The following is a 27,586-nucleotide window of genomic DNA, read 5'->3' as shown; positions in this document are numbered from 1 at the left end:
TGAAACTACAAAAGAAAATTATATAATATATATAAAAATCTTGGAAGCAGGAGTGGCATCCACTTCCTAAACAACATGCCTCTGGAAATTCTATGAACTTTGAGAAAAGACAATAGTTACAGAAAAGCTTCAGGTCTTTTGTTCATATGGTCACTGTGAGTCGTGCTTGGCTTGATGGCAATCGACAACAACAGCATATAATAATCATCCCCCATGATGTGATCTGATGTAATCACCAGTCTGTTTTAAGGAGACAAGGATGATATGCAATACCATTATTCATGTGACAAGCTTGATCTGATAAAAGGGCAATGCAAGGGCAATACTCCTGAAATGTAGCTTGCATCACTTTTTATTTTGTAAGAGATCAAAGTAAAGTGAAGCAAGCAGAGGAGAGGGATCTACCACAATCAAGAAAGAAGAGGCGCACATCCTTTGGACCTGAGGTCCCGGTGCTGAGAACCTCTTAGACTCTAGGGATGATTACTAATACCAAGATACAAAAGAAATTTAAAGAACAACTGGTCTAACAGATTTTGAAAAGGGACAATAATATTTCCCTCTCCCAAGATTTAGCAGAGATAACAGGCTTTCCCCTAGTACTGAGGCTCTGTGTTTAGATTTTTAGCTTCTTAAACTGCAGCACTATGATGGATGGAGGAGAGACTGAAGTTAACAGTTAAAGCTTGCTCAGATCCACAATCAACACTCTTGGCACCAGCAGTCAGGAAATCAAAAGACAAATTGCATTGGGTAAATCTGTTGCCAGGGACCTCTCTAGAGTACTGAAAAACAACGGTGTCAGTCTAGAGACTAAAGTGTGCCTAATCCAGGTCATGGTCTTTCTTATTACCTGCTATGCATCAGAGAGATGGACAATTACTAAGGATGACAGAAGAAGAATTGATGTCTTTGAGTTGTGGTGCTGGAAAAGAGTCTTGAACATACCATGGAGAGCCAAGAAAATGAATAGATCTGTCTTGGAAAGGGGGAAACCAAGTTTCTCCTTGGAGGCTAGGATTTTGAAGTTCCATCTCACTTACTTTGGGCATGTGGCCAGGAGAGACTGATCCTTGGAGGACATCCTGCTTGGAAGTGTGGAGGGACAGTGCAGGAGAGGAAGACCCCAGATGAGATGGATTGGTACAGTGACTGGGGCAATGGGGGCCGGTGTGTCAGAGTCAGTGATTCTGGCTCAGGACAGGGCAGCCTACAGAGCTGTTGTACATAGGGTCACTATGAGTTACAGGTAACTCGACAGCACATAACAACAACAACAAACTGTGAGAGAATAAATTTCTGTGCAAAAGCCATCCCTTCATGGTGTTTCTATTGTAGTGGTGCTAGATAACTTAGACAGATGCTGAGCAAGGAGGAGGGAGAGCACACTGTACTGGACTAGGTAGAGCAGCTTTCTGAAGAGAAGGCCTGAGAAATGGGAGATCTTGAGTTCCATCTGTTCTTCCTGGTTTTACAACCAGTAGGAGTAAAATGGAAAGTGTTGTACAATATATCATCAGGTCAGCTCTAGGTATCCGTGACACTGATATGATCACTTAAGATCCGGTGAGTCTCTGGTCACGGTATTTTTGTCAGCTGATCAATATGTAATCTTGTTTTATGCATATTTCCATTTAAGGTCAGCAAACTGTGTACATGTTTTTTATTCATTAACACTGAACTCATGGTGAACGGCTCTGTAATTTATTCCTGAATGAAACTTATCTGATACATAGATATTCTCCTTGAGGCACATGATGCTTTTTTTCACCCTTATGAACAATAGACTGAACCTCAGCACTATACGTGGGGATCATTTTAAACAATGAAACTATCAAATGACGCAAATATTGTGGCACCAAAGAGACCACCAAAGGACAGTCATTTACAGTATGAAAGTTAAAGTAAGAAGGCAGAGCATTGCTTTATTTGAATTCAACTGGGAACATGAGAATGATTTGACTCAAGTTTTTTGCCACCCTCCCATTGTCTGCAAATGACTGTAGAAGTGTGTGAAGTCTGGATTTGGGGCTGCACATAAACAGGTGGTGTGGTCCGTAGGGAGCTTCACTGTTAACCCAAAGGCTAAGCTTCTTTGGTGGTTCAAATTCACCAGTGGATCTTGGGAAAGAGATCAGTAATCTCTCCTCGGCAATTCACTGTCTAGGAAACCCAGTGAAGAGTTGCCAGGAATGAGACAGAGTGGGAGAAGTAAACTCACAAGTGTGCATCCATGAATAATGAGAATTAATGTAGTTCCCACTCCCTAAAGCTCAAGTTCTTAATAGTTTGTAAACAAGTAAAATTATTTAAGTAATATGGAAAAAAATTAACTTCAACTCAGCAAGATTTAGAAATTTGACATTCTTGACCAGCAAATACCTCTAAATATCTTCCCTCAGAAGTAAGATTCTTGTTTATCTGCCTTGTTCTCCACTGAATCACCAAACTTTCAACATGGCCTGTTACATTTTGGGGGTCCAATACACATTTGTTAAATGAATGCATTGAACATTTTAGTGTTTAAGGAATATTTTTAAATGAGGGAGAGGTTGATCCATAATCACAGGAATGGAGCAAAGTTATTTAACAAAGTGAAGTCAGAAGTAGAAGCATGCTACAGTTCAACATTCCAGATCACTGAGGTCATAATTGTCACACAACCTTTTCCCCTCATGTGAGCGCTCTTGGCCTTAGTTTCTTTGTGAAATAAGTGGGTTAAACAATCTAAAAGACCTTTGTCCTTGGGAAAAAAAAAAACAACACAAAAAACCCACAACAAAAAAAAGCACCAACCCAAAAAACAACAGCCCTCTATTTCCTTTCTAATGTGTGGCTGGTGTGACACCATTGGAAATGGTCCCATTTGGTTTTAGTTTAGAATTTGTTGCCTTTCCTCCCACTTCCATTTACACCTGGTGCCTGGACACCCCTTTGGTCACACAGAACTGAAGGCAACAGCACAATGTGTGGAATTAATTGAGCAAAGCCTTGCTCAGGAGTCCTGGGAACAGATGTATATTTCTCCTCCAAGTTTCATAGTTCAACTTTACATTTTCTTAGTTCCAATCTTTATGACTATTAATTAGTCCAAACATGGGATGACTAGATTATCCCTTTGATCCTTGGATTCCTGATTTCTCTCATGGCACTGCAATCCTGAAGGCACACAGTTCAAATCCACTAGCTGTTTCACAAGAGAAAGATGGGCAATCTCCTCTTACACGATTTAATTGCCCCTGAGACCCTACTGGAGGGCCAAATATGAGTCAGTTCTGACTTGACAATACACAACAACACGACTTTGTTAAATAGTAAAAATTAGTTGAGAAGCCACAGTGAAATGGCATGTAAATCAGAGTTTCTCTGGGTTGAAATAAAACCAACAAACACCACCAAACCCACAGACTTCAGTTCCATCCCTACTCCACTTTCTTCTGGATAACGTACCTGGCATTTGCTTGGTATGGTGCAGGTAGCCAATATATGCTCATGGCTTCCATTGCTTTGAGTACTAAGAAGCTATCGTTACCTGTGATAGGTTGATTCTAGAAATTGAATATGAAAGCTCAACAACGTTGGAAGCCTTCTTCTTGTTCTAACTGCTAATGTTATTTGGCATTTTTCAGTGTGTGCCATTTTAGTCCATCTCTTCTGCATCATTTGGTAGTTACATTGACTTATTTTCTGAGTTAGAAATGGTAATAGGAATGAGGAGGCAGTAGAGACACTGAAAAGGGGATCCAACAAGCAATTAAACATAAACTTGACTGTGAGATCACTAATTTGCTCTCTAAGTTTCAGCAGTGAAAACAACAGCTGATTGCTCAAAGTTATTTATGAAGGGCATCAGCTTTTAGAATTGGGCTTAGAAATTGACGGCTGGAAAGTCAAATTCCGTCACAAGCATAGTTGATTAGATAGCAAAGTGTTTGAAAATTCTTTTGCCAGGTAAAGGTTACTTAACCAGTTTTACAGGAGCCTCGGAGGGTAAACGGTAGTAGGTTAAATACTGAGCTGCTAATAAAATGTCAGTTATCCATTATCTTCTCAGTCTCCTGTAGTCAATATTTACAGCCTTAGATATCCGGTGGAGGATCTCAGTGTTTCTGTTTGGTTTTTTGGAACCAATTTGACAACTCTCATCAGCCCTGCCAACCTTGTCTTCTCTAGAACATGCCATGTATCTATACAAATTTCCCACACCACTTAAAAGCATTTCTCTTAACCAGTCAAGCTCTCATGTCAGAAAGCCACTTTAAGGAGTTTCTTTTTCTTCCACCAAAAGCAGATTTTCTCCAATTCTCTGCCAGCTCTACTTTTCAACATCTTGGTCTTGCTCAGAATAATTTAGACCATTGGCATAAAATTGGATGACTTTGTATATTGACAGTAACTGTAAATATTAGCATCCAGCGCTTGATTATAAAAAAATAGACTGGCTCCATGTATTTGAGTCTCTCCTTCAACTTTTCCCTGCCATGCGAGGGATGTGGTAAAGGAAGCTGTCTGTGTGTCAATCTTTATTGTGCTGTGCTCTGTGGGAAGGCTGGGAGCTCAGTGTGCAAAGGAGATAAGCCAGGGGCACGATGCTTGTTTAGTGGTTCTCTCTGTAGTGTCCCTGTAGCCTCAGTTCCTTTTTTCTTGCCCATTTCCTCAGTCTTTCATCATAAATTCCCTGTGTTGTTTTTATATGATTCTTGGCAGGTTATCCCACTGTATATCTTCATTTTTCGATGGAAAGGGGAGTACCTTTCTATGGTTTTTCTCTGCTGGTATTCAGGCCTGCACATTTCCTGGACAGTCACATTTGAATACCTTTCCATATCTCCCTTTTACCACTTCAAAGTGGCTCGTCTTTCTTCCAGGTCCTCACTCAGTTCGTCACTTTACAGAATCCTTTGGCTATTTCAATGTCAGGAGATTTGCCCTCCCCAAGGTGGCACTGCCCCCTCCCCCTTTTGTCCCCCCACTGTCTCTTAGTATCTCTTATTTGGATATTTGAGAATTTCAAACACTGGAAATATTTACGTGAAGTTCATTTAACGATTTTCTAAGAATATCAGAGTGATGGCTCCTATAGTGACTGAGAAGGAGGTTGGGTTGTAAGATCTGTGCAACCTATTCCAGCCTTGAGATTCTGAAAATTTAACTATTATACCCAAAGCTCTCAAGACCTGATGGCTTGCTAAGGTTTTGGAATTACTGTCTGTTAAAATAATCAGTGACATTAATTCATAGCAGCATATTTACTTCAGCTAAAAGCAAGGGAAAAAAGAAAATAACAATACAGTAGAAGGCAAGATTGCATAGTGGAGAGGACAATTGAGAAAGCTGGGATGAAGAAGACATCTCTTTATGATATACCACTCTCAACACAATCAGCTTAATTTTTTATTTACTGCATTAGGCATAAAACAAGGCTTGTTTTACTTTTAGCTGCCAAAGAGCAGCTATATCAGTCTAAACACTAAGATGCACCTGATCCAAGTCATGGTCTTCTCAATTATTTGTTATGCATCTGAGAGCTGGGCAATGCCTAGGGATGACAAAAGAATCGATGTCTTTGAGTTATGATGTTGGAGAAGAGTATTTAGCATATCATGGGCTGCCAAGAGAATAATTAAGTCTCTCCTGGAGAGAGTGAAAGGCTGCTCTTTGGAAGCAAAGCTTTTAAAACTCTCTTTCACATATTTTGGACATTTTGTTAGGAAGGACCAGTCCTTAGAGAAGGACATCATACTTGGAAGGGTAGAGAATCAGCACAGGAGAGAATGACTCTGGATTTAAATGGATTGCCAGAGTGACTATAAAGATGGGGTCAGGTGTGTCAAAGACAGTGGGATTGGCTCAGGATAGGACAAATTCAGAGCTATTGTTCATAGGGTTGTTATGAGTCATAGTTGACTGGAGGCACATAATAACAACAAGAAGGGTGTGAGTTTTTTTATCAACTTACATTTTTTTAATCTCTCAAGCAGTTCAGGCTCAGTGTCTATTCCTTTCATTCCAAACACACCAACCTGGCCTAAATTTTATTTTCTTGTGATTGTTAGGAATATACGTCACAAAATATATGCCAATCCAATAGTTTCTAAATACACAATTTAGTGACATTGATTACATTCTTTGAGCTGTGTAACTATTCTCTTTTCTCTCTTAGTAACAAACTCATTGCTTTAGAATCTCTTTAACTATCCAATCTTTCAAGCTATTCTTGTCAAATTGATCCCTCATAGATAGTTATTTTAAAAGCATTTAGTCTCATGTTTAAATTGAGCAGATTGAGAAGCAGAATGAGAAAACCTCACTGCCAACAAAGGTAAAGCAAGGATGCAGAGTGAGCCATTTGAAGTCAGAGATTATTTACTTTCCCCCCAGTTAGCTAGACCAATGGTATCAGCCACCATGGTCAAAGCAGAGCACTAGGCACCTGACATGAGACAGAGCTGACCTTGAGACTGCTATTCCCCCCCGCCCCCGCCCCATGGAACCAGAGCTAAGAGTCTTTGTCCATATGTCCATATTTGTTGGAGGACTTTGTAAGGAGAGCCATAACTGGCAGCACTAAGAGCCTAAAGCTGCAAGGCTGAGGTGCCTGTGAGCACATTTTAGAAGCCGTTCTGACTGAGTGATTGTATTTGCTCCCAACCTGAATTATAGACTTTTTACAACCCTAATATGGTTCTGTGTGATTTTCAAGCTATCCCAGTGGATTTCTAACCCAGTAGAGTAGTCAGATTGGTGTGGAGATGAGTAGAAAGTGGTACGAGGGCATGGGGGACATGTCTGACCTCTTGGGAATTGGTTTTGTGTTGCTGATTCTGTTGTTGGAAAAAGTTCTCCATTATGGAGTTGGTAAAGGTTAGCTATGGCTGTTCCCATGTGACCCTTGTTCATTTTACAGCAAAAGGAAGCTTCTTTAACAAATGATGTTGGCAAAATTACCTCTTTGAAGACAAATGAAACAAAATCCATACTCCATGTCATATACAAAATGAACTCAAGATAGATCAAGGTCTTAGACATAAAACCTAAAAGTATAAAGACCGGTGGGGGGGGACGACCAACCAACCCCCAAAGAAACCAAAAAACTGGAGCAAACTTAGAAGCCATAATCTATGCCATAAATAGACGAATCAAACTTAACTGAAAATAGAATCAGTACAAAGTAAATGCTTGAGATCTCCTAAAAATTAAATCATTCTAAGTGTCAAAAGACTTCTCCAAAAGAACACAAAGATAACCTTGCAGAATAGGAAGGAATATTTGATAATGACAGATATAATAAATGACTCATCCCAAAAATTTATAGGAAATTCCAATACCTCAACAACAACAAAAAGACAAAAAAGCCAATTACAAAATGGGTAGAAGATATGAAAAGAAAGTTTATCAAAGAAAACACTCAGATGACCAATAAACTATGAAAAACATAAGTTATCATATGATTTTTCCTTTTTTATTGTTATATGGGATTGAGTTAACTATAATTCAGTGACCATATGAACAACAGCTTTGAACCCTGCCCTATTTAGAACTAACCTTATCATCTTAGTCACTGGGTCAATTAATCTTGTTGAGGGTCTTCTCTTTCTTTTACCCTTCCCTATTGCGGGCATGATGTCCTCTAGCACAAAAAGCTCTTATTGTTAAGTGCCATGCAGTCATCTACTGCTTGAAGTAACCTTTTGAACAACGTACCTAAACTTTGTCTTATCCTGTTCATCCTCACAATGTCTGGCACGCTCCAGTCCATTGCTACAGTCATGGCATCATTATATCTTATTGAGGGACTTTCTCTCTGAACCTCCTCTTTTCCAATCAAGATGTCTTTTTTTAAGCAATGGCTCCTGACAACATGTCTTAAATATGTTAGATGAAGTTTCACTATTCTGACTTCTAAAGAGAACCCTGGTTGCACATCTTCCAAGACAGATTTGTTTGTCCTTTTGGCAGTCCATGGAATTTTCCAACACCAATAACCTCCAACACCACAATTCAAAGGAAGCAATTCTTCATGATCCTTATTCATTATCCAATTTTCAGATACGTAGGAAGCAACTGAAGTTACAATACTATGGCTTAGATGAGGTGCACCATAGTCTTTGAATTGACTTCTTTGATTTTTAGCACTTTGGAGAGGTCCTTGACTGCAGATTTTTCCAGTCCTTTTACCATGTCAGTTGTAGTGTCAGAAACCCTAAATATTCGGTTTTATGACCATTATGTTAGCCCTCATTGGGGATGGGCATGGTCTCTAACTACCTTAACAGAGGAGACATGTTCTTGCAAATCAACAGCTGTGGGACTAATGTAAGAGAGGGCTTTTCACACTGAAAAGTAACCTAATGATGGTGGTGGAGAGAGGGTGTAGACTGTCACACTGCTGTTAAGAGAGTGTCGCAAAGTGTAACCAGAGAAAATCTGTATTTATGCTACAGTTAAAGGTGTTGCTTGCTGACTTATAACTTTTCTGAGATAAAGCTTGTGGTATAATTGAGGAAACCAGAGACTTCTTGCATTTGTCCTGCTAAACTGAACCCTGACTGTCACCAATTGAGAAATTGTGCCTTGTAATCTGGCTTGGGACTGCTGTACTACACCTGGACTTGATTTATATGATATTCTTTGCCTCCCCTCCTCTCCAATTCATTTCCCTAATAAACCCCACAACTGTGAGTAAAGTCTGTGAGTTAATAATGAATATTAGACCTGAATGATTGCTAGAAATAGGTGCAGAGGAATGGGGGGTGGTATGTCTGAACGAGCAGCTATTTACTGCTATGGATGTTATTTACGGGGACAGTTCTCCTTTATGAAGCAGAAAGAAATTAGACCCAGCCACCCACAAATTGCATCTACTCCTTTTGCAACTGTTGATGTGGATTCAAATAAAATGAAATTGTTTATAACTTCAATCTTTTCTCCATCGATCATGATGTTGCCTACTGGTCCAGTGATGAGGAATTTTGTTTTCTTGATTTTGAGATGTAATCTGTATTGAAGGCTATCTATATTTTTTGTCATTCCAAAACCAAAGTGACATGACAGAGTGTGGGAATTATCAAACAATATCACTACTACCACATGCAAGCAAGATCTTGCTGAAGATTATAAAAAAAATGACTGAAACAGCACATCAACAGAGGACTACCAGATGTACAAGCTGGGCTTAGAAGAGGCCATGACAATAGGAAGACTCAATATTGTGAAAATGACAATACTAACAAAGGCAATTTACATGTTCAATGCAATACCAATATAAATACTAATCCCATTCTTCAATGAGGTGGAAAAGGCAAACTCCAGCTTCATTTGGAATGGAAAGAAGGCCCAAATAAGCAAAGCACTCCTTAAAAATAGGAAAAAGGTAGGAGGCATCTCACTCCCGATTTAAAATCCTACTACACTGCTGTGGTAGTTAAGACAGCATGGTATTGGTACAATGACAAACACATAGATCAATGGAATAGAATTGAGAACCTGGAAATCAGCCCATCTACTTATGGTCAACTGATTTGTGACAAGGAGATGAAATCAGTTAAGTGAGGAAACTACAGCCTTTTAAAAAAATGGTGTTGGCAAAATTGGAAAACTATCTGCAGAAGACTTAAGCAAGATCCACACCTCACTCCTTATACAAAAACCAACTCAAGGTGGATCATGGACCTAGGACTAAAACCAAGAACTATAAACGTCATTAAAGAAAAGCTAGGAACAATGCTAGAAGTCCTAATCTACAACATAAACAGTCGTCCAAGCATCCTGGAAAATCTACAGTCAGGAGAAGATAAAATAGATGAAGGGGATCTCCAAAGAATCAAATCCCTATGCACATCCAAAATCTTCTCCACCAGAGTAAAAAGGGAAGCCACAGATTGGGAAAAATATGGATTGAGGCTCAATGTCAAGAAGACAAAGATTCTCACCACTGGACCAATTGGCAGCATCAGGATGGATGGTGAAGAGATTGAGATTGTACACAGCTTTAGCTTGCTTGGCTCCACAGTCAACAGTCTTGGCACCAGCAGCCAGGAAATTAAAAGGCGCATTGCCATGGGAAAGTCTGCTGTTAGGGACCTCTCCAAAGTACTGAAGAGCAATGGTGTCTCTCTGAAGACTAAGGTGCGTCTGATACAGGCCATGGTCTTCGCAATCACTTGTTATGCATCAGAGAGTTGGACAATGACCAAGGAGGATAGAAGGAGAATTGATGCCTTTGAGCTGTGGTGCTGGAGAAGAGTATTGAGAATACCATGGACTGCTAGGAAAACAAACAAATTTGTCCTGGAAAGGGTTAAATCGGGTGGCTCCTTGGAGGCAAGGATTCTGAGGCTCCATCTAACATACTTTGGACATGTTGTGAGGAGAGACAGGTCCTTGGAGAAGGACATCATGCTTGGAAGGGTGGAGGGACAGCGCAGGAGAGGAAGGCCCTCTATGAGGTGGATTGATTCAGTGACTGGGATAATTGGGATGGGAGTGTCAGAGACAGTGCAATTGGCACAGGACAGAGCGGAGTTTAGGGCTGTTGTACATAGGGTCACTATGAGTCGCAAGTGACTCGACGGCACATAGCAACAACAACAACAACAACAATACTATGTCAGATATGGGACTTATATCTAGAATTTATAAGATACTCAAGCACCACAACAAGATAAAGGTAAATAATCCAATCGAAAAATGGGCACAGGATATGAACAGACACTTCACCAAAGAAGACATTCAGATGGCCAACAAGAACAGGAAGAAATGTTCAAAATACCTAGCTCTAAGAAAGATGCAAATCAAGACAACTATGTGATATCATCTCACCCCAGTAAGAATAGCAAAATTTAACAGAACAGCAAGCAACAAATGCTGGTGAGGTTGGGGAGAGACTGGAACCCTTATTCACTGTTGGTGGGAGTGTAAAATGGCACAACCACTGTGGAAAGCGGTGTGGCGCTTTCTCAAAAAGTTGCGAATAGAGATACCATTTGACCCAGCAATTCCATTACTGGGAATATACCCCAAAGAGACCATAACTGACATCCAAGCAGATATATGTACACCCATGTTTATCGTGGCTTTGTTCACAATAGCAAGGGGTTGGAAGCAACCTAAGTGCCCATCAGCAAATGAATGGTTAGAGAAGCTGTGGTATATTCACACAATGGAATACTATGCTGCATCGAAAAAAAAGGAACTCATGCAATATTATTCAAAATGGGTGACCCTTGAGGACATGATGCTGAGTGAAATATCTGTCACAAAAGGACAAACACTGCATAGTGTCACTGCTGTAAAATGGGACTGACATCAGGGTTGGGGTAAGAATGAGAAAAACTTGATGAATTATGTATACTGCTTTGAAATGAATGAGGGAGAGTACAGTTTAAAAGCAATATATATAGGACATTATGATTTTCATAGGAGTCCAGGATGAAGGTTGCAGAGAGGAGTATACTTGGGGTGGGGGTGGGGTGGGGTACGGGGGAATTGTGTGCCAATGAAAGAATTTTTCTTTTACTTTTCAAAGAGAAGAGTGAACTGGGGGTTGAGGGGTGGTGGGGGGAAGGAGTGCAACAATGAGTGAATGGAAATCCAAAATTTCTGTGAATGTTCATTGACATTAATAATTTCAAAAAAAGGGCATCCCATGGTGGTGGGGGGGAAGAGGCCAAGACACTAGGGGCACTATAGTCAATGTTAGATGGATCTTGGCTGAAAGCAGAGAGTACCAGAGGAATGTCTATGTATGTTTCATTGACCGTGCAAAGGAATATGATTACGTGGATCACAACAAATTGTGGCTAACCTTAAGAAGAATGGAGATCCCAAAAAACTTAATTGTGCTCATGTGAAACCTATACTTGGACCAGGAAGCAGTCATCAGAACAGAGCAGGGAAACACTGCATGGTTCAGAATCAGGGAAAGTGTGCACCAGAGATGCATCCTAGCTTCATACCTTTTCAATCTATATGCAGAACAAATCATTCAGGAGCCTGGACTTTGTGAGGAAGAGTGCAGCATCAGGACTGGAGGAAGATTCATCAACAACCTGTATCATGTTAGATGACACAACCTTGCTTCCTTGTCATAGACTAGTGAATACATCCAGGGCTGTAACTGTTTTATTGAAATATGCCAATTGGTATTCCATAAATTGTTATTATATGCATTCAGGTTGGAAGGGACTCATAGCTGACCCTCTAGAGGGTTTTCAGAGACTACAAATCATATGGGAGGAAATTGCTTATTATTCTCAAACCTCATAGTAGCAGGTGGATTCGAACTATTGGCCTTGCATTGGCAGCAGAAGTCTGTATCCACTAGGCTCTGAGAGCTCCCCTATCAGTTACTGAGATCTTAGTCCATTTTTTTGCCCGTGTCTTCAGCACAGCTTGAACTTCTTCCTTTATTCCCATTGCTACTTGTTCATATGCTACTTCTTGACATGGTTTAGTGTTGACCAATTCTTTTTGGTACGGCGACTTTGTATAACCCATCAATCTTTTTTCTTTTTTTAAAAATGATTCCTGCATCTTTTAAGATTTTTTACATAGAATCCTTCGGTGTTGTAACTGGAAACAAATTTATTCTTTAGTTCTTTCAGTATGAGAATTGTTTTTCCATTTTTATGTTCGAAATACTCATCCTTTTTGATGTTATTTGCACATTTCATTATAATATTTTGTCTTCTGGAGCTGCCGTGTGAAATCTTTTTCTTCATCTCTCTTACTTCAGCATTCCTTCCCTTTTTTGTCCTGTCCACATCCCAGTGCAAGTTTCAGAGTGTCTTCTGATATCCATTTTGGTCTTTTCTTTGTTTTCTGTCTTTGGCTTTCTTGATGGATGATTTTCTTCTTGATGCCACCCCTCAACTCATCTTGTCTTTAATCATTAGCCTTCAAGGCATCAAATCTATTCTTGGGATGGTCTTCAAATTTTGTTGAAATAGACTCAAAGTCTTATTTTGGTTCTCCTGGACTCGTTTTAATTTGCTTCAACTTTAATTTGAACCTTAAAATGAGTAATTAATGGCCAGTTCTACAGTCAGTCCCAGCAATGGAAAAGGGCTCTAAAGTCCCCCTAGACTTGACAAGCTTTGTGATTTCCTACATTTTTGTTTTGTTTTGAATTTGTTTCTTTTTAAATCTAAGCCATCCTATTTAAGTGAAATAGGACTTCCTCGTAGGTTTTTTCTGTTGACATCTCTCAGTTCTGGTGGCATCATCAATAGAGAGTTGTGCCACTAACCCAAAGGCCACACCTCCCTGCTAGTTCAAGTCCATTAGCAGCTCTTCAGGAGAAAGAGGAACAATCTCTTCCTGTGCAATTTATAGCCTAAAAATCCCTGGTAGAGTGTCAGCTGTGAGTCAATGAGTTTTTATTGGATGGCAAAGAGTTTGTTCTTGGAGTTTTAATGGCTAATGATGCTGATGATTTTTTTTAAATTTGTTTTTTGGTCATTTGAATATACTCTTTGGTGAAATGTATATTTAAGTCCTTTGCCATTTTATGGTTGGATATCATATGCATCATTCAGGTTGTTGATAAGTCCTAGTCCAATCCTGATACTATAAACGTCTTCATTCTTTCAAAGGACAAAAATATAAGGAACAAAAGACAAAAATAAGTAAGGGAAACTCAGAAAAATTTAAATCTTTTACTAAAAAGACTTTAAAGACTTTACCAAAACATACACAGACCAATAGAATAGAATTGAAGAGTCATAAATTATAAATCTGTAGTTAACTGATTTTTGCCAAGGGCACTAAGTTCATTCAAAGAGGAAAGAAAAGTCTCTTCAATAAGTGGTTCTGGGAAAATTGGATTTGCAAATGTAGAAAAATGGAACAGAATCTATGCTTCACACCATGCACAAAAGTAAATTCAAAAGGGATTAAAGACTTGAATGTGCAAATTAAAAGTATAAAATTCTTAGAAGAAGTAGCAGCAGCACTACAAGGCCTAGCTCTCAACAACAGATTGTCTAGTGAAATGACAAAAGTACAAGCAACAAAAGAAATAATGAAAGCACATAAAAATGAAAAACTTTTGTGGCAAAATTTAACGGGTCAGGAAGCAATAAATGTTGGAGAGTATGTAGAGAGATAGAAATTCTCATACACTGTTGGTAGAATAGTGAAATGGTACAACCACAAAAAAAAAAAAAGGTACTACTACTCTGGAAGGCAGTTTGACATTTCCTCAAAAAACTGAACACAGAAATATATCCCAAGGAAATTAGAACTGAGACACAAACGGAGATCTGTGCACCAATGTTCACATTAGCATTTGTCACAATAGTAAGAACATGAACAACCACAATCTAATAGATTGAGAAATTAAGGTGCATTCACATGATGGAATATTACACAGCACTCAGGAGCAATGATACCGAAAATTACTACATAACTTGAGAGACACTGGAGAGTATTATGCTGAGCGAACTGAGTCTCATAAGAACAAATGCTGCATAAGACTATTATTGTAAAATCAGAAGGATAATTGGTAAATCCTGTATGGAAGTCCAAGGGAGGAAGGGGGAAGAGAAAAGGGGTGAGGATGGGCAGGGAGGAAATCACAAGGTTGCACAAGCTGGTGGAGAGAAAGGGGGAAGGAAATGGGAAAGATCTGGCGCTGATCTAAAAAGACAGAGTAACGGTGGGGATAGTTCAATGGTGATTATTTTTATAAATACAATGTATGGGAATGATTGTATGAAACACCATGTGAATGAAGGATAGTGTGAAATACAATGTATATGAATTTTGCATGCACATAAAATAAAATAGAAATTTTAAAAAAAACAAAAAAAGATTAAAAACTTTTATCCATCAAGCCTTTACCAAGAAAAAGTGAAAAGACTGCTACTGACTATGAGAAAACCTTTGGAAACCACATATGTGACAAAAATATAATAACCAAAATATGTTTCAAATACTGATGGGAAAAAAATAACCCAATTGTTAAATGGAAAGATAAGTTTCACCAAAGTAAGACACCTAAAAAGAACAACATGTGTATTGTTTTATTAGCACAGGACTGTTTTGGTTCTTGTAGTTGTAATTTAAAACAAAATAAATCACTACCATGAACTTTTAGCAACCCTTCACTGAGTTTTGGAGGATATCAATCTTACCAGGGAAGAAACTATGTTTCTCCTAGGGAGCAGCTGGTGATTTTGAACTGCTGACCTTTTGATTTGGAGTGAAACTAGTAATGCACTAATCCTCTTACTTTCATTCTTTTCTTTCAATGTAACTTCAGCTATTCAAGGACTCTTGTCATTCCATATGAAGTTGAAGATTTTGAAAAGAATTCCTGTGAAGAAGGCTTTTAAAATTTTTATTGGGATTCCATTGGAACCATAAATCATATTGGGTAGTAATTCTATCATAACAATATTAAGTCTCTCCATTCATTAGCATGGAACATCATGTCATTTATTTAAGTCTTACTCAATCCCTTTATGCAAGGTTTTATCGTTGTCATTGTATATATAATTCCTTGTTAGATTTATTCTCCTGTATTTTGTCTTTGATACTATAGTAAATTTTTTGTCTTATTTCCCTTTCATTGTCCTCATTTTCTGGTGTATAGAAATCCAAGTGTTTTTATTTGTTGATCTTATACCTTGCAACTATGAGAATTCCTCTGTTAGCTCTAGAAATTTTCTTTTTGGTCTTTGTGATTTCTATATATAGGCTTATGTCATGGGCAAGTAGAGACAATTTTCTTTTTTTTTCTAAATAACTTATGTTTCTTTTTCTTGTTGTGTGGCTCTGGTTGGGACGCTAACAATTTACTGAACAGAAATCTTTCTCTTTGTGATGGTTGTTTTGAGTTTATAACTTACCAAATATTCTATGGGCACCAGAATCATAGTTAGTGAGTAGACAGACACTTAAACGCCCATTTCCTACTTTGCAGGCTCAGTGAGAGATTTGAAGGATGGAGGGAACATCCAACACGTGGAGTGTGAATGGTATATATAAGCAACTTGAATCTTGGGCAACCTTCAGCTCAGGGTTTTCTGTTAATCAACGAGGGGTTCTGGCCTAGCAGTGAGCAGGTGGCATTAATGAGGAGGGCAGCGAGGACGCCACAGGGACTTGTACATTTAGTAAGAGCTAAGCATAGCAATGGTGGAGAGCCCATAAATGAAGGAGTTATTTTATCTTTACTGCCTTTTTTATTTTAATAGTAGCAACTTTTTGGCTGATTAAAGGACTTTTCATGATTCCAGGAGGGAAGTGTCTTTTGTACTATACACCGGAATGTCAGTTCTCATTACTAAGCCCTGGCTGTTCAAATGCTATCTGAATCTCCCCAAGGCCTCCTTGGGGAGCCTGTAGGCAGGAATTTCAAGGAGCTTATGCCAATTATTTTCTTTCTATCTACATATTGATGGCTGACCCACAGTAATCATGTGAGTTGGTGTTATGAACAGTTTCCTTTATTTCACTGATCGCTTTTAAGGTAGATTTAAAAAAAATTTCTTTAAATTCCTTATGCCTCTGGAATTGGCGTTTAGTTCTCTATTAAAAAATTACATGAGAAATCAGAGAAGGAAGTGACCCAGCCTTTTTCCTAGCTCAATTATCTGGGCATTTTTTTTTTTTTTTAATCTGGGCATTTTTGATACTGGTTTGTAGAGCTACATCTTATAAGATCTAAGAGTATATGCTCTGAGACCTCAGTGGTTGGAGCAGGTGTTGAGCTTGGGGGCTTGGGTGTGTAAGAAGGTAATCACTTAAGGTTCTTTTGTTCTAAGTTACAAAAATTAACCTGACAATTCACAAGGGGAAATGGGAATAATTTGGAAGTGTAGTACTCATGTGATAAAAGGACAGCTGATGACAAAGTATCAGCAAGTCTTGGAACCAGATAATTTAAGTAGCAGGAGTAATGGACAGTCTCTTTAGAGAGGTACCAGTGTACTGCAGCCTCTTGAATTTCTGCCTTTGTTCTGATCCAGATTGAAAAGTCCTTGAGACCCTCATTGACCCACTTTGGCCTTATACCAATGTCTTGAACAGATTAGAGTGAGGAACCTTGGCTTAGAGTCTCTCTAAAGCCAAACACAAACAAGGAGAAATCCAAAGATAAAAGGAGAAGAGATTCTGAATAGGTCAAATAGCAAACTCTCACTTACAATCTGAAAGGTGCTGAATTACTTCAGAAAGAGGTGTTCCTAAAATGATGCTGATTGTTTTTTATTATAAAGAGTAGCAGTTTGAGTCTCTCTTCTGGAAAGCTTCCAGATGGCTGCTAAATTGTCTCCTGTGTACAGGAAAATGGACCACAGTTACCTTGTTGCTTGGGCATTGATCAGTAAGACAATCAGGGTTAGCCAGTTTCATTCCACTGTTCAGCAGAGGCTATTTTTCCAGACTTTGAAGATTTTTCTTGAATGGCTAGATTACCAGAAGGGAAAGCAGTGATGCTCAAAATCCTCTGTTTCTCGGGTTCTGTGCTGATAGTCATTCTTTTCAGCTGATCTAGCAGGCTTTTACTCAAATCCTCATGGGCCTCATGTGTGTTATTTATTTGATTTTTAAAAATTGTGTCATTTGCTTTAAAGGAGCCTCTGGGAATGAGCATAATTAAGCATAGATTAAAATGTCGAAAAGACTGAAAACCATCATAATAATCTAGTGAAATGAACACAAGAAGCTTAAAAAAACAGCCTCATCTTGTTATTTCCTGAAAGCATCTCAAATTAAAATGATCTCCTGAAAACAAAGCTTGCTGAAGATGATGAGACCAGAGTTTCAGTTGTTGAACAGAGGCATAATGCTAAATATATGGGAAGCATAAACTGGAAAAATTGATGGAGATGCACCAGTTGAAAGTTACGGGTTTTTTCAGTCATCTCATAGGATGCAAAAGTTGGACAATGGAAAAAAATAAGTGTTAATGGACTTGAACTATGGTAATAGTGACTATCAAATACATCACTGGCTCAAAAGAATGTTTTAGAATAAATACCACCAGAATGCTCCTTAACTGTGAAGATGACAAGATTCAGCTCATTTACTTTGGGTATACCAATCAGAAAGGAACAATCTCTTGAAAAGGACATTCTGTTTGGCAAAGGATAAGGTCAAGAAAAAAAGAAAGAATCCTCCATTGAGACAGTGAGAGCCCCAAACGATGGGCTCAAACATGTCAGAGATGATGAACATAGAACAGGACCAGGACATTTTCTGTTCGCACAGATCAAACCCACGACTACTGAGTCTATTTCAACTGCTCGGGACTTTCCACTGAGATTCTGTGGCTGTAAATCTTTATGGGAGAGGTTGACCCATCCCTTCTCCCTTGCACTGACTGGTAGATCTGAAACCTTGACCTTTTGATTGGTAGCCTGATAGATCATACATTATGTCACCAACTCTTCTTTGAGTTGGGGCTGATATTATGGCAACTAACTACATACCTTCACTGAAGGTCTAAGAGGCTCTATTTGATGCAATGAGGGAGATGAAGAAGGAGAAGACCAATGAATTCTTTTAGCTAACAATACAGGTGATTATTATGCACACCCATGTCAGGGCATTTGGTAAAATCAATGTTCTAGGTGAATAAAGCAGAAGATGTCCTAAAAGTGTGGAGAGAGATTAACAAGGAGCCAAGACAGTTCTACAGAGTGGTTGTGGGTGTTGTCGTTAAGTGCCGTCGAGTGGCAGGTGACTCATAGCAACCCTATGAAGGAGAGTCCTCGAGGCTTGGGTGCCTTTCATCTTCTCTCCAGGTTCATAGGGTTTCCGGAGGCAAGTTATTATGGAAGTGGATGCCACTCCTCCTTCCAAGCTTGTTTTCATCGGGGAGCTCCACCCTACTCACAGAGTGGTAAGTTCTGCAAAAGAAATGCACAGCCGGTGGGACAGACACTAGATGGCTACCTGAGGTTGAGAGGTAATGGAAATTTTAACAAAATGGCTTTTAGTTCAGTGAAAAGAAGGGAACAGCCCTGTGAAGATCTGGGGAAGGGATTTTCTAGAAGAATGAGTAAAAATTACAAAGGTCAGAAGGGTCTAGGACAATTCTCAGAAGAGGAGCAGAGAGACTCGTAAGGCCGTGACAAATGCAGAGCAAGAAGTCACTCCGCACCCTTTCTGGAGGGCCGAGTTTAGATAACTATCAGGCAAGAAGACTTAACGACTGGCACAGTCAAAGAAATTCTACATTTTTAGCATGAGTTTGTCAACGGTGACTACTTTTATGGGTGTGAGGTGAATTTTGTGTCTCCAAGCTTGTATGTACACAGCAATAGACTAAGCAGGAATGGAGGTACAAACAGAAGCATTTCTTTCTATAAGCCTCTCCTTTTACTAAGAAAAAAAAAATCTTTTCTAGAATAAACCAGCAGATTTCTTCTTGTACTTTCTTGCACAAAATTCACCAAATGATGACTTATAGTTAATTCACCACTGACCCTAGCTGTACTTGCAGGAAGTTGTCCATCAAGTGTTGTCTGGATGACAACATACATAAAAACATACAGAGTAATTCCAATAGAGAGTGTTCCAGGCCATCCTGCTGTTCCAGGTTCACATGGACAAAAGGGGCCAGAGTGGTCTTGGCTGGTGGACAGGAGCAAAGGATATTGAACCCAGCAGACACAGCTGTCCTTAGTGTGTGAGCAGAGAAATGAGGAAGAGTGAGCGAAGGAAGAGGGCCGTAGCAGAAGTACAGAGTCCAAGCTGGATTGACCAACCAGTTGACTCTTTGCCATTCTGTCAGAACTGACTCAGCAAATCCACTGCTGGGTTTCCAAGACTGTAAGTTACCCAAGAGAAGACTGACTGTCTTTTTCCCATGGAGCTGCTGGTACATTCGACCCACCACTTAGTCCCTTCTGGTGTGGACACTCCGCTAACATCTTTTCAGCATCATAGCAACATGCAAACCTCCACTGACAGGTGGTAACTAAGTATGAGGTGTGCTGCATGGGAATTGAACCCTGGTCTCACAGATAGAAGGTAGAAATTTTAGCACTAATTCACTGTTTCACTCCTAGAGCTTGTAGATAATAATAGTAATTAATAATAATAATAATAACCCCAGATCAGTTGCTATAATTCTGACCCTGATGACCCCATGGCAAAAGAGAACTATTCCATAAAGTTTTCATTGACTGTATTGGAAACCAATTGTCAGACTATCCTTCTGAAGAACTGCTGGGTGGGCTTGAACAACAACTTTTTGGTCAGCAATTGTTGTTGTTATTGCTAGGTACTGTTGAATCAAGTGCGACTCATAGAGATACTATAAACAATGGATCTGAACTGTGTCCTGTCCTGTACTATCCTGATCATCTCTGACACATTTGAGCTCATTGCTGCAGTAACTGTGTCAGTCCATCTCATTGAAGGTCTTCCTCTTTTGCTAAACCTCCCCCTTTCCAAGCTTGGTGTCCCTCTCCAAGGAGTAGCCAGCCTCTCTTAACAACTTGCCCAAAGTGTGTGAGATGAAGCTTTATCATATTTGCCTCCAAGGAGCACTCCGGTTACATTTTCTCCAAGACATATCTATTTGTTCTTTTGACAGTTTATGAGACAGTACTCTTCCCCAACATGACAACTGAAGGATATCAGTTCTACCATTCTTACTGTCTAACTCTCAGATGCATAGTGAGTAATGGAAAGAACAATGGCCTGAATAAAGTACACCTTAGTTTTCAAACTAACATCATTGTTCCTCAGGAATTTGGAGAGGTCCATGACAGCAGACTCTCCCAGTGCAGTATGTCTCTTGATCTCCTGACTGCTGGTATCAAGCATGTTGATTGTGAATCCAAGTAAGACAAAATAGTTTATTATTTCAATCTTTGCTCCATCTAGCATGATACTGCTTTTTGGTCCACTGGTAAGGATTTTTGTCTTCTTGACGTTTGAGATGCAATCCCTATTGAAGGCTGCAATCTTTGATCTGAAGCAAGCATTTCAAGCCCTTTCTCAAACAAGGTGGTGTCATCAAGAGACACAAACATCTATAACATGAGGTTGGTAATGACACCTGTCTCATAGGGTCTTGTGACAAATGGCCATATGTAAAATCAAATACAGAACAATTCTGGCAATTAGTAATCAAACAGTGAAGGCTGGCTATTACCTGATTGGGGAGCTTTGGTGGCCTAGAGGGTAAGGATTTGCACTGCCAACCCAAGGTCTCTTGGTTCAAATCCACCAGCTGCTTCCTAATAGGAAGAGAGGCAATCTTCTGAGTGGTTTACAGCCTCTAAAAACTGATTGGAGGGTCAGCTATGAGTTGGTTCTGACCCAAGGGCACATAAAAATTATTTTGTTATTATGTACCATACTAGTCACCACTTCTGGTGCCAGACTGCCTTATACTCACAGAGTGCTTTGTAGAATTCCCACATGTGTTACTTGTTATCTTCTTGGTCACACAATTCTCTGTAAAGTGGCCTGTGGTTATCTGTAGAAGCCTTTTGGTGGCCCAGGATCCATGGTACTCAAGCTTTGTGGGAAAGCCTATCCCATGTTCCTTACCTGAGAAGATGTCCTCCCATCCAGCAGATGACAGCACTGTTACCAGAGTGCCTCCTTTGCAGCCAGGCAATGCTGCAGCAGCTCCCTCATTGTGCCTGGGGGACGGGGTGGGTGGGTGATAGAGGCTCTGCATTGAGAAACAGCCTTTTCATTTCTTTCCCTGCCTAGGAGTAAAGGAGCTTTATACTGTCTGGAATCTGGGCATTGGTGGGAGAGCTGGACTTGGCTTTGTAGAAAAGATTTCTTTTCTTCACATTCTTTTCTTTTTTCTATCAACACTTGTCAGGGTTTCAAGGCATCCACCAGGCAAAAGCCTGAGCTTTTAAAGGAGCACAAGCAAAAGATGGGTCTAAACAGGAACCAGAGTGAGGCATTGTTCCAACACTGCAGTGAGGGGAAAAGTAGGTCAGGGAAGAAAATGCAGGTTTGACAGAACTGGGTACTGAACTTGTCACCTCAGAGCCCATTGGTGTAGAAAGCAAACGACCAGCGAGAGACCCAGAGTTACTAAAGCCAGCTGCTGGCCTGTGGCAGATAGATGCACTCTGCACAGCCACAGGCGTGCAGGTCATCTCCCCTTCCCCCACCCCATGCAGACCCACCACCTTCCTTCCTCCCCGCCCCCAACCCTGGGAAACCAGACTAAGTGATGATTCTAGACGACAAGAGCAGCTGAGACTCTCTCTGGAGAGAATGCCAGGCGGCAGCGTCCCAGCCACCAGCTGCTTTTGCAGGACTGGGAACGGAGACAAACCTCCACTCAGAGAGGAGGCTCTAATTACAAATCAACGCCACCTTCTAGGAAACTTCTCGGGTGAATGGCTACCAGCAGAGAAAGGCTTTCTCTTAGCTGCCCTCACAGGTAGCCCCGCAGCTGTAGTTAGGGAAGAGAAAACAGGCTTCTGTCAATGGGATTTCCTAAAAATTCAGTGATATTCCTGAGTCTGGTCACTGTGTAATTTTGGATGAAGGCTTCTTTCTCCCCAACTTGTTAGACAATTTATTTTAGAAATCTCAGTGGATTCCTTATTTCGAGCACTGGTTTTATGCACTCTCCTCCTCTCCCCTTCCTGCAGGACTCAGAAGCATCCTTCAGCAACAAGAATAATCTTTGAACTGGTCACTCCAGACATGTCTATCACACTATTGGCACAAAAAAGTGAAAGTTCATTGGCTGCTCCTTCAATGAATTCTTTCAAAAGACATTTAGAGTCGAAAAAACTTTGTAACTAAAGGTCACAAACCCCTGTGCCTACCCTAGCACCTACCCTTGAACTTCCTTCTATAATGATGAATGTATTCCCCTCTCTGTGAAATGGAGGTGATAGTGGGGGGATACATCACTTATCTGTAATGAAAAGAATATTGGATTAGGAATCCAGACACCCAAATTCCATTTCTATCAGTTACTGATCTTGTGACTTTTGACCAATTATCAGAGCTCCCTAGCTTCAGATTCCTCAGATGTAAAATGGAAAATAGGATCATTTATAGCAGCATTGCAAGGATTCAAGCAAATTTGTGAGGTGCATGGGTAAATGCATATTTTCTAGCCTTAGCTCCTTGTAAAATCTTAATCCAAAGGCCAACTTTTCTTTCTTTCTTCAATGTTGAAAATCTATGAAGAAAGGATCTGTGGAGGAAATGTCTTCAAACAGACAAGATAGATATACTTAAAGGTGGTTTAACTCTCACACCCACACCTCCCTGTAATCAATATCCACACACAACAGAATAGAGGGACGTCTCTCTCATCATCTAGGTCTGAACTACTACTACTTGCTTTTTGTGGCTACTTAAATTGATGAACATAAGCAAAATACAATTCCTGTGTCACACCAGCCGCTTAGGATAATATTCAATGGTCTTGTGTGGCTGTTGTGAGGTGTGTGATCTTAGGTGTTGAGTTGACTTTGTCTACACAGCAATCCTATAGAACGGGGTAGAATTGCCCTATTAGGGATTCCTTGCTTGGCTATAATCTTTATGGTCTTTTCTCCAACAGAGGAACTGGTGGGTTTCAATTGCTGCCCCTCACCCCCCTTTTTTTTCCAAGGCTAAGTTCTTAACTGCTGGACCACCAGGGCTAGTGGCTACAGTGCTGATATCAAATCAGCTAACAAAAAGCAACCCTCAGTGCTGTAGAGTTGGAACCAACTCACAGCGGACCCTCCTCTATTTCTCTGGCTGCAAATCATAAGTGAGGAAATTGCCTATCCTTTCTCCCCCAGAGCCGCTGGTGGATTTGAGTGTAGCTCTAGAATATTTCTAATCACATACAGTTCAACTGGACAGTGCTAGAAGAATTCTTAAAGAGATGTGTCCCGCTATAATGATTAGATCAAATTTCTTAAGGCAAATTCCAGATACCTTTTGTGGCCTTGAGTGTATCATCTTGCAGTGAGACCCGCTTTAAGACGTAGTGATTATTTCATGCTGCAACCCGGAAAACCACACCTTGTACTTGCCACGTCCGCGTCCTGCTTTACGCTAGTCCTGCATGCGTGCACACGTGTTCTCCGAGCAGCTCCCCCACGCCCTGCCAAAGCCCATTAGGGAGGAAGTTGCAAGTACGACTCTGGTGAAAATTGAGCTTTCACAAACCTTGCTCCTCTGTATGGCTTTGTGCCTGGGACGCTAGGGGGAAGATAATGCCACACTCTATAATTGTCCTGTGGGATAGGAAAGGTGACTTTTCAGCAGAGAGAAGTGCCTATTTCTGCCTGCCTTCCAGCAAGCTGAGTCAGCAGAGAGGGTTTTTATTTTATTTATTTATTTTTTTTAAGTGGGGTGAAGGAGGTTATTATTGCTGGTGGTAGCGATGTAGGTAAGGGGATGGTGGGAAGGCTCTGAAAAGAAAACAGAATGTTGAGAAAGTGGACAGAGGGAAATTTCCCAAATCTATAGCTGCCCCAGCCTCTGGTCAGCAATATCAGGGCAAGGACATTTGGGGGTCATTTTACACCAACGTGGCTGGTGCCCATGAACTTGTCTGTCAATCTAGGCTCTGGGTTTATTGGGGGCATGTGCTTACCCAATTAACTCTCACTTTCCATGATCCAAATAGAGCAGAAGAAGTTTCCTAGAGGGATTAAAATGCACACCTGGATGAATTCAGTCTGCTCCAGACTGAAAAGAGGCAAAAGTCGGGGTGCTGGGCTGGGGAAGCATGAAATAATTCTGGGTTAATTCAGCGTGTGAGCCAAGTTTGAATTATTCATTTTCTGATCCTGTACGTTCCACTGCGGTCTGGGATGGTCTGCTCGGGGCACTGCAGTCACACAGGTTTCCAAGCCATCCTTCAGGAAGCTTGTTTGGTCCACTGGTTTGAGGCAAAAAGATTGTTTGCTTTGTAGAGTTCTCCTGCCAATAGCTGGTAGGAGGTGGCTTTCAGGCACTGGAATGCAGCTCAGGCCACTTAGCCCTGCGTTCCCACTTTGTGCTAAGTGTTTGGGGAGGATGGGAAGAGAGATTAAAAGGAAGACTTGAGAAAAGCATCTCAGGGTTTGGAGAAACAGGAAGGGAAGAAAGAGGGGGATCTCCTGGATGTGGGACTAGGTTTCCTTCAGTCATAGGTGCCCTTTCCTTTGCCTTGAAGTGACCATTTATTTCCAAATGGAAATTCATCTGAACAAGATGTGAAGCGTGACAGCACTTAACTGATTTATACAAGCAAGGAGCAACATGGCAATGAACTTGTGCCTTTAAAACACATCAGGGCCACGGACCTTGGCTTTGGCCATTCTTGGGTGTTCGGGACGATTTCTGACATTTCATCACACTGTGAAGCGAGTGTCATAAAGGATGCCAAGCAGTTTCTGGATCTCTGAGGATGCCTTGGCTGGCATTTATTTAGCTTGTGATATTCTTGGCTGTTCTTATTTTGGTGAGCATGAATACTGTCCAAACCTGCAGTTGTCACTGCATTTAAAATCATGTTGATGGCCGCCATGCCTGGGCAGGCTGAAATAGCAGAGCGTGTGTAGTGCAGGCCTACGTCTGCAGGGACAGCAGCCTCCCAAGCAGTTGTGGGCATGCTTCCAGGAAACCTTCACACTAGTATCTAGGTAAATGGCTCAGAAGTTGGAATTGAAAGCTTGGGGAAGATCCATGTGCTCTAGAATTTCACCTTTTGTCTCTGACTGAAACAAAGCCGGAAATCCTTTAAAGTCGAGGTCACGTGTTGAAATGAGTAGTACAGAGAGTGAGGGAGAGAAGGTAAATGATCAGTTACATGAGTGAAGCTAGGTGGGAGTGAAGTACTAGGGAGTAGTGAAGACTGTGGGGAACTTGGAAGCGCATGACCTGTGTAAGAGGACAGATGATATTCAGCTCAAGTGGACAAAGGCCATGCGGGGATGCAGGCCCAGGGTCTCCAGTCTGCTGGGTGGTCAAGATAACCTAGAAGTCTGTATTTGGGGGGGGGGGGAAGAGAGAGAGAGAGAGAGAAAAAAATCCCTTCATCTTTTCACATTGGTGTGAAGTAAATGATAGGCCAAGCAGAAAGTACCCTTGGGCCAGATTCAATCAGTGAGACCCCCAGTCTGCAAGCCATGCCTTGGTGACTTCTGTTATTGTGCGCCAATTTACAAAAGTAATCCATTTCCTAGCTCTCTTGATCCTGAAACACCCCCCTCCCTCCCCAATAAGTGGCACCAGTACCAAATAAGGCCGCGGGGAGGGAACTCCATGCCCCTTTTATGTGCAGCCATTTCCCTAAGTGGCTCTTACCAGCCTCTCTCCCCTCCAGCTGCTCCAAGCATGGCCTGGTCCTTCTTGAGGATTGGAACTTGTACTCTCGCTCCTCTCACAGCTAATTGCTTTAATGCATCCTGAATCTATCCAGGCTGCCTTCAGAACCACCCGGTCATCATTTATTCACAGGCCTGAAGTCCCTTAAGCAGCCTCCTGCTGGCCCTCACACTGCGGGGGATTAATGTAGTCTGGTTGGAGAGTCAAAAAGAAAGATGACATCATTTTCATGTCAGGAATGAGGATGTGTGCTCGTGTGTGTAAGGGCCGTGAAGTTTAAGGGAAGGCGAAACGAGGCTGCTTGCTTCTCTTACGCAGAAGTGGGATATCTTCCACCCACCCCCATCTTTTGATTTCAATCCAATCTAGCTTCTCCCAAGTGAGTTATTAATATAGGACACAGCCTGGCTTCTTCCCTCCTGTCTCCTCATATAAATCCAACTAATTAATTTACTTTAACAAGAGGAATCTTTTCCTATCTCTCTTAATCTTTGTCGTTCCTGCCTAGTTTCCCTTAATTCAAGCTCAAGACACACAACTAATTTAATAATCTCTCTCCCAACCTTATCTATGTGGCTCATCATACAAAGCTCGCTTATTTTGCACCATCAGATCCACTTGTACAGACTGAAGGAACTAGAATGCTTCAGGAAGGAGGATATTAAATATTAGAAAGTGGGCACACGAGGGCAGGTGAAACAGAGAGTTTACATTCTATTTGTTCTCATCAATGAAAGAAAAATGGAAAGAGTCCCACATGTCCTGGAAATTTGAGAATTTAGAGAGGTTTATAATTTTTTTTTTTTAAGTCTGCTACATTGGTTTCTCTCAATACCCAGGCCTGTGTTGTAGCGCTGTCTATCCTTGAACCAACAAATTGCTTGCTTTAATCTGTATCTCCTAAAACTGAATGAGTGAGAAACCTCCCTGACATCAGCTACAGTCTCTTAATTAGCCCAGTTTAGAAAACCCAGGAACAAAAGTTGAAGCAATCATGGTCATGCTGATTTGCAAACTATTGTACAATGTCTACAGTCCACAAGCCAAGGGAAGGTGACCTTCCAGGGAAAATCAGGTCAGAACTGACCATGGTAAAGAATGGGAGGGACCAGGGACCAGGGATGAACCTGGGGCGGCCCCTGTTCTCAGCTGCAGGAAGGGGACTGACTGAAAGCCCATGTGTATCAGGGCTGGTGGAACTTCCAGGTCATATCTTCTTGTTGTTGTTATGTGCCGTCGAGTCGTTTCCGACTCATAGCGACCCTATGCACAACAGCCCTAAACCCTGCTCTATCCTGCGCCAACCACACCACCT

Source organism: Elephantulus edwardii, unplaced genomic scaffold (assembly GCF_000299155.1).
Source record: "Elephantulus edwardii isolate Elephantulus edwardi_28Jun2011 unplaced genomic scaffold, EleEdw1.0 scaffold00075, whole genome shotgun sequence".
NCBI classification, from domain to species: domain Eukaryota; kingdom Metazoa; phylum Chordata; class Mammalia; order Macroscelidea; family Macroscelididae; genus Elephantulus; species Elephantulus edwardii.
The sequence above is the reverse complement of the archived record's forward strand: the minus strand, read 5'-3'. Positions refer to the sequence as shown.